This window comes from Bubalus kerabau, chromosome 2 (genome assembly GCF_029407905.1).
Source record: "Bubalus kerabau isolate K-KA32 ecotype Philippines breed swamp buffalo chromosome 2, PCC_UOA_SB_1v2, whole genome shotgun sequence".
In the NCBI taxonomy this organism is placed as follows: domain Eukaryota; kingdom Metazoa; phylum Chordata; class Mammalia; order Artiodactyla; family Bovidae; genus Bubalus; species Bubalus kerabau.
In genome coordinates, this window is record NC_073625.1 from 127,710,737 (window position 1) to 127,717,987 (window position 7,251).

The window sequence follows — 7,251 nt, forward strand, 5'->3', positions numbered from 1 at the left end:
CATGCAAGATACAGCGCTTTTCTAGTTAGAGGAAAGAATCCAATTAAAATGTTCCATTGCCAATAAAATGTTAGCATTCAATGCATAATTTGTTGCTTAATAACTACTTGTTGAATATAAATTCATGATTGACAACAAATAAGATTAATGAAGCCTAGATGCATTATAAGATTTTAACATATATCTAATTTTGTATTTGTAGATGGAACTGCCTACTTGACAACATCTACTTCCATATTTCATAACATCTCCAACTTACTGAGTTCAAAATCAAACCCTAATCCCCTCCCAGTTCTTAACTCTTTCCCTTTCAGGCTTCCCCAGTCTGGCACACCACAGCCTTTTTTGAGAGCTTCTTGATGTCTCCATCCGCTCACCCTCCTACAAGTCCATTCAATTCTGGCTTCAACATAGATCTAAGATCTGTTCATGTCTCTCTGTCTCCTTTCTCACCACTGTATAGCAATGGTCTCTCCTGGACCAAAGCAATAGCTTCATAAGTGAGTAGTCTAGTTTTCACCTCCCTCCAACCCATTCTTCATCCAATGGAGAATGTGATCATATAAAAATAAAAACTGAGTCAACTCTTTCCCCTACTGAAAACATTTCAATGGCTTTCCACTGTATTTACATAACATTCAACACCCTATTATGACCTACATAATAATTGCTAACTTATTATGGGCTAGACAATTATCCTAAATGTTTTATATTTACTAACTCAAGGAATCTTAACAAAGCCTGTGAAGTAGGTGTTCTCGTAATTTCTAATTTACAGACAAGGCAAATGAGGCACAGAGGTTAAATTTGCCTAAGGGCTCTCAGTAACGGTGGAAACAGAGTTCATCCCCAGGTGGTCTAGCCCCTGCTTTTAGCACCACTAGCCCCCTCCAAAACTTAGCTGTGCTCAGGGGATCCCGTGGTCTGGTCACTAGGCTCCTGGAGACTGACCAGTTGTCCTCATTTTAATGCATTTGTGCCCTTGCCTGACCCTCCCAGGGACACGGTTTCTACTTCTCTTTAAATAGCTGCTGCTTCTCATCTGTATAAAAAGGGAATAATAAAATAAATCATGGCAAATACATACAGTGGAACATCATGTAACTAGTTTTAAAATATGAACTAAATGTATATGTACTAATATGGAATTTAGTGCATTTTAGATTGCTAAGCAAAAAAAGCCAACCTGTAGGATAGTATATTAAAATAAAAGAATATGTATAGCATGATATTAATAAATTTGTCTACCTATTAAAGGTCTAAAGGTTCAGACATTAAATTTTTAACTGAGGTTACCTCTGAGGAGTGAGATGGAAAAAAAAAAGAATAGGAAAAAGGACTTTCACCTTCTACATTGTACAGTTCTTGTTTGAATATTTTTATTCCCAGACTACATTAGTAATGTAATAATAACTCTAAGGCAAATATTTTCTTTATATGCTAAATGTCTGATTGCTAAATTTTGTCATCTGGTATTCTAATTTTGGCTACTTTTATCCCTTTCCCAGTTTTCTCTAGGTAGCTAGAAAAGATGCCTAATTTAATAATTTTTTTATAGGCTGAGCTTTTCTTTAGTGTTCACAATACTCCAAAATGATTGGCTGTTTCACCACAATTATTTACATTATGCAGCCATAGCCATCATTATTAACTAAATGTTTTCCTAATTTTCTTTCAGCTCTAAGCTGGTTCATGAAAATCAGCCTTAACTAAGTCGCCAACTTTGATTTCCACGCTCATGTTTCCAAGCAATGAACAAGTGTTCAGCCACTTTGTTGCTGTTGTTCAGTTGCTCAGTCCTGTCCGACTCTTTGTGACCCCATGGGCTGCAGCACACCAGGCTTCCCTGTCCTTCACCATCTCCTGGAGCTTGCTCAAACTCATGTCCATTCAGTCACTTTATCTGCTATTGGTTCTCTGAGTGTTACTGAGTCCAAGCTCATACTGATCAATGCATGACAGGCCAATAAATCGAGAAACAAAGTGTTGAGGCAAGAAATAGCAACTTTATTCAGAAATCCAGCAGACCAAGAAGATGGCAGGCTAGTATCCCAAAGAATCATCTTACCCAAATCAGAATTTAGGCTTCTTTTATATGAAAAGGGACATCCTTTTTTTTTTTTTTGGGGTATTAGTTTTAGAAGATCTTGTAGGTCTTCATAGAACTGTTCTGCAGCCATGAAATTAAAAGACCCATGCTCCTTGTAAGAAAAGCTATGACCAACCTAGACAGCATATTAGAAAGCAGAGACAGTACTTTGCTGACAAAGGTCTGTATAGTTAAAGTTATGGTTTTTCTAGTAGTCATGTATGGATGTGAGAGTTGGACCATAAAGAAAGCTGAGTCCTGAATATTCATTGGAAGGACTGATGCTGAAGCTGAAGCTCCAATACTTTGGCCACCTGATGGAAAGAGCTGACTTATTAAAAAGACCCTGATGCTGGGAAAGATTGAAGGCAGGAGGAGAAAGGGATGACAGAGGATGAGATGGTTGGATGAGTTGGCATCACCAACTTGATGGATGTGAGTTTGAACAAGCTCTGGGAGTTGGTGATGGACAGGGAAGCCTAGTGTGCTGTGGTCCACAGGGTCACAAAGAGTCAGGCACTACTGAGCAACTGAACTGAACTGAACTGATACTAAAAGGGAAGGGGGTGTGACTTGTTGTCACAGACTTCCTGGTGCCCACCAGACTCCAGACAGCATGTGACAATGCTTTGATCTTGTAGCTGTCCATGTAGGTCCTGTCACTATGTTCCCGTACACCTCCAAAAGGACAAATGTTATTTCCTGTTCTACAGCTTTTTATCTCTGTATGAATGATCTACAACTTTTTATCTTTATGTGAATGAAGTGTTAACCGTTCTAAAGGTCAAGCCTGGGAGGCAGAGCCTTGAGAAAGGGATGCATGAGCCAGCATGACAAAGCAAAAGCAACAGAGCACAAAAGTTAGAACTAAGAGAATAAACTCAATATGGACTCAGGTTTGTTTTCTGTTACACGAGGACATCACTCCTTTGAACATCTTCTTTATTCAATGAAAGGTTTTCCTGACCATCTCTATACTGGGTAATTCTAGTTCAGGATGTATATTCCACTCAGATCTTCCCTAAGCCCCAGACTGTTATAACCAGTACTCACTAGACACCTTCATTTGGATGTCCTAAATTGAAATCATCATTCTGCCCCACCTTCCCTCATTTCCCCTTAGTTCATGGTACCATTGTCCTTTCACCTGGTCACCCAAGCCAGAACCCAGAAGTTGGTCTAGTTATTCTCTTTCCTTCACTTTCACATCTCTGTAGTATTTTGGGAGACCTCTCCTGAGAACAATTCTGAACCAGTTCAGAGTCCAATCACACAGTAATAGTAAGTGCATGCTCAGTTTCACAGTCATGTCCAACTCTTTGCAACCCCATGGAGAGTAGACTGCCATGTTCTTCTGTCCATGGAATTTTCCAGGCAAGAATACTGGAGTAGGTTACCATTTCCTACTCCAAGTAACATGAATAGAGAAAGTTTAATATAAAAATATATTGGGGGAGAGGGCCTCAGTTCTATAAAGAGATACAATAATTAAATTTGGGGCCAGCCTCTGATTTTCCTGTAGTTCAGTTCAGTCGCTCAGTTGTGTCCAACTCTTTGCCAGGCTTCTCTGTCCATCACCAACTCCTGGAGCTTACTCAAACTCATGTCCATTGAGTTGGTGATGCCATCCAACCAACTCATCCTCTGTCCCTTCTCCTGCTGCCTTCAATCTTTCCCATAAGTGGTAGAATAAGCCTCATTTAGAGAGTACACCAAGTGGGAACATTATTTACTCATGTACGTGTGTCTCTGTGTATGTGTGTGTGTGTGTGTATATATATATATCCCCTGTTGTTGTTTAGTCACCAAATCATGTCTGACTCTTTTGCCCAATGCCATGAACTGTAGCCCACCAGTCTCCTCTGTCCAGGGGATTTCCCAGGCAAGAATATTGTAACAGGTTGCTTTTTCCTTCTCCAGGGGATCTTCCCAACCCAGGGATCAAACCAGTGTCTCCTGCATTGGCAAGCAGATTTTTTACCACTGAGCCACCAGGGAAGCCCCTATATATCTCCCCTGCTGCTTCTGCTAAGTCGCTTCAGTCGTATCCGACTCTGTGTGACCCCATAGACGGCAGCCCACCAGGCTCCCCTGTTCCTGGGATTCTCCAGGTAAGAACACTGGAGTGGGTTGCCATTTCCTTCTCCAATGCATTAAAGTGAAAAGTGAAAGTGAAGTCGTTCAGTCGTGTATGACTCCTAGCAACCCCATGGACTGCAGCCTACCAGGCTCCTCCGTCCATGGGATTTTCCAGGCAAGAGTACTAGAGTGGGGTGCCATTGCCTTCTCTGATATATCTCCCCTACCAAGGCATAAACTTTTTATGGTCATTTTTTACTATCTTTTTTCACTGTGTCCTCAGATTCCCATCATGAAGACCAGTCAGGCCCACCCTTTCAGAGTCTTCTCACCCACTGTTTACTGTTCATTCTTGCTGTCATGAGGGTCCAGTCCTCCTCACCTCATGGTTATATGGAACATAGTACAGGGACCATGTTCCACAAGGCCACTCATTCAACAGCCCGGCACTATGCAAGGTGCTGAAGATACAGACATGAACTGATAAATAAACCTTCCAGCCTGATGTCCATGTCTTTGCGAGGACAATCTTTCCTGCTTTCAGCAAGTCAGTTCCCTTCTCAGGAACCTATAAAGGCATGTTGTTGCCTACTCAGTTCAGTTCAGTTCAGTTCAGTCGCTCAGTCCTGTCTGACTCTTTGTGACCCCATGAATTGCAGCATGCCAGGCCTCCCTGTCCATTGCCAACTCCCAGAGTTCACTCAATAAATTTTAAATTCATACTTTGCTTTCTTTCATTTACTCAACAAATGTTACTGAAGGGTCACTATGTGCCAGGCGCTGGTACTACAGCTAAAGTGGGGAAGACAGACATAAAAGCCAAAATCACAAAAATAATTAAATAATTCTATAATTATTATTATTATTATTTGGTTCGGGGGTCTGTGCAGCATAGCATGCAGAGTCTTAACTCCCCAACCAGAGATCATACCTGTGCCCCCTGCAGTGGAAGCTTGGAGTCTTAGCACTGGACCACCAGGGAAGTCCATAAGTACTATTGCTTAGTTACAATTATTATGAATGATATGAGGGGTGCTTATAAGAGTATATAAACAAGGTATCTAATCTATTCTAAAGCAAGACAAGACCAGAGATCTGAGTTGGAGCCCAGGTTTAGATGTGTGTTGGGAGGAAGGTAGTTGTTAAATGCCCCAGAGAAACAGTTCATTCAAAGGTATAGCTTTGATGATACATGGAGTGTGAGAAGCTGTGTGCCTACTGCATAGAAAACAAGGAGAACAGTGGCAGGTAAGGAACAAATCATGCAGAGACTTGCAGATTGTATTAAGGTTTTTGGACTTCTAAAAGTTATGAGAAGCCATTGAAGGTTTCAAAGCATGTGATACCATGGCCTGACTTACATTTTTTTTTTCTCTCAACAGTTTATTATGAAAATATTCAAAGAGTGGAGAGGACTGTACAATGAACACCCGTATTGTTGACTTACATAGATTTTACTATTAACATTTTACTCCTGACTTAAATTTTTACATTACATCACACAGAAAGGTATGCAGGTGTTAAAAAGGAGGAAATAAATTTAATTTCTTCATCCTAGGGAGAATATAAAAAAGTTTAGAAACAGTACAGTCTAGCTGCTACAATGATTTGGTGTGGTGCTCAGTTATGTCTGACTCTTTGCAACCCAGTGGACTGTAGTCAGCCAAGCTCCTCTGTCCATGAAATTTCCCAGGTAAGGATACTGGAGAGGGTTGCTATTTCCTCCTGTAGATCTTCCTGATCCAGGGATCAAACCCATGTCTCTCAAGTCTCCTGCATTGCTGGTGGATTATTTATGGCTGAGCCACCAGGAGCCTCCCTGATACAGTGAGTAGAAATCATTAAATACACAAAAGCACAAGGGATCATCACAAAATTCCAAGCACAATTATTGGGAAAAAGTGTACTAGAGTTGTTTTCTCAGGTACACGCTGTATCATTTTAACTTTGAAATGATAAGGTAAGATTTCTAAGGTAGTATTTTTGAATTTTTTATAACACGATTTTCTCTTATTAGAACTTGAAATATAGTGTTTAAAGAGGTAAAAACTCCACAAAAGGTAAAAACTCCACTAAAGTGTCTAAGATAATTTGCACTTCATCAAAGTGAGTTGATGAAGCCCTGACAAATGGTGGCAAGAGTAATGGAGGAAAAAAAAGATAAATTTTAAAAATATATGAAAAGTAGAATTAATGAGAAGTGTTAACTAATTAAATGAGGCAAAGAGAGAAGAAAGTTTTAGCAGAGATGTTTCTAGGGCATATTATTAAAATGCTTATGCTAATTTTTAAAAGCCTCTGAAATATCCAGGTAAATATTCCAGTAAGCACCTAGAATTTAAACATGGAACTGTGTGTGTGGGGGGGGGGGGGGTGAGTGTTGAAGTAAATATAGATTTGGAAACCATAATCATATAGGTCCCTGACTTAAGCTATGAAAGCAATGAAGTTGACTCTGAAGAGCATGTAAAAAGAGAGGACAATTGTTACCTTGATTTATCACGAAATCTCTGGATCTCAGGTACCTTAAGTTCTAATGCTGTTCCAGATGACTATTTTAAATCAAGCAAGAATCAAATTGCCAGTTCTTACAACTCAATGATAAAAAGTAATGGTGGGCAAATTATCTGAACATTTTCCCAAAGAAAATCTACAAATGGCCAATAAACACATGAAAAGATGCTCAACGTTCTTCTTAGGAATAGGCAAATCAAAACCACAATAGCATACCACTTCACGTCCACTAGGGTATCTGTAACTAAATGGCAGTTCCTTAAAAAGTTAAACAGCATTACCTTCATGACCCAGCAATTACATTTCTAGGTATATTCCCCAAAGAACTGAAAACATGTTCACACAAAAACTTGTATCAGAATGTTCATATTAGCATTATTCATAATAGCTAAAAGGTGAAAATCACCCAAAAGTCTACCAACTGATGAATGGATGATTAAAATGTGATACATTTATACAATGGAATATTATTCAGCAATAAAAAGGAATGAAATAACTGATGCATGCTACAGCATGGATGAACCTTGAAAACTTTGTTAAAGAAGCCAGTCACAAAAGACTCCGTATTA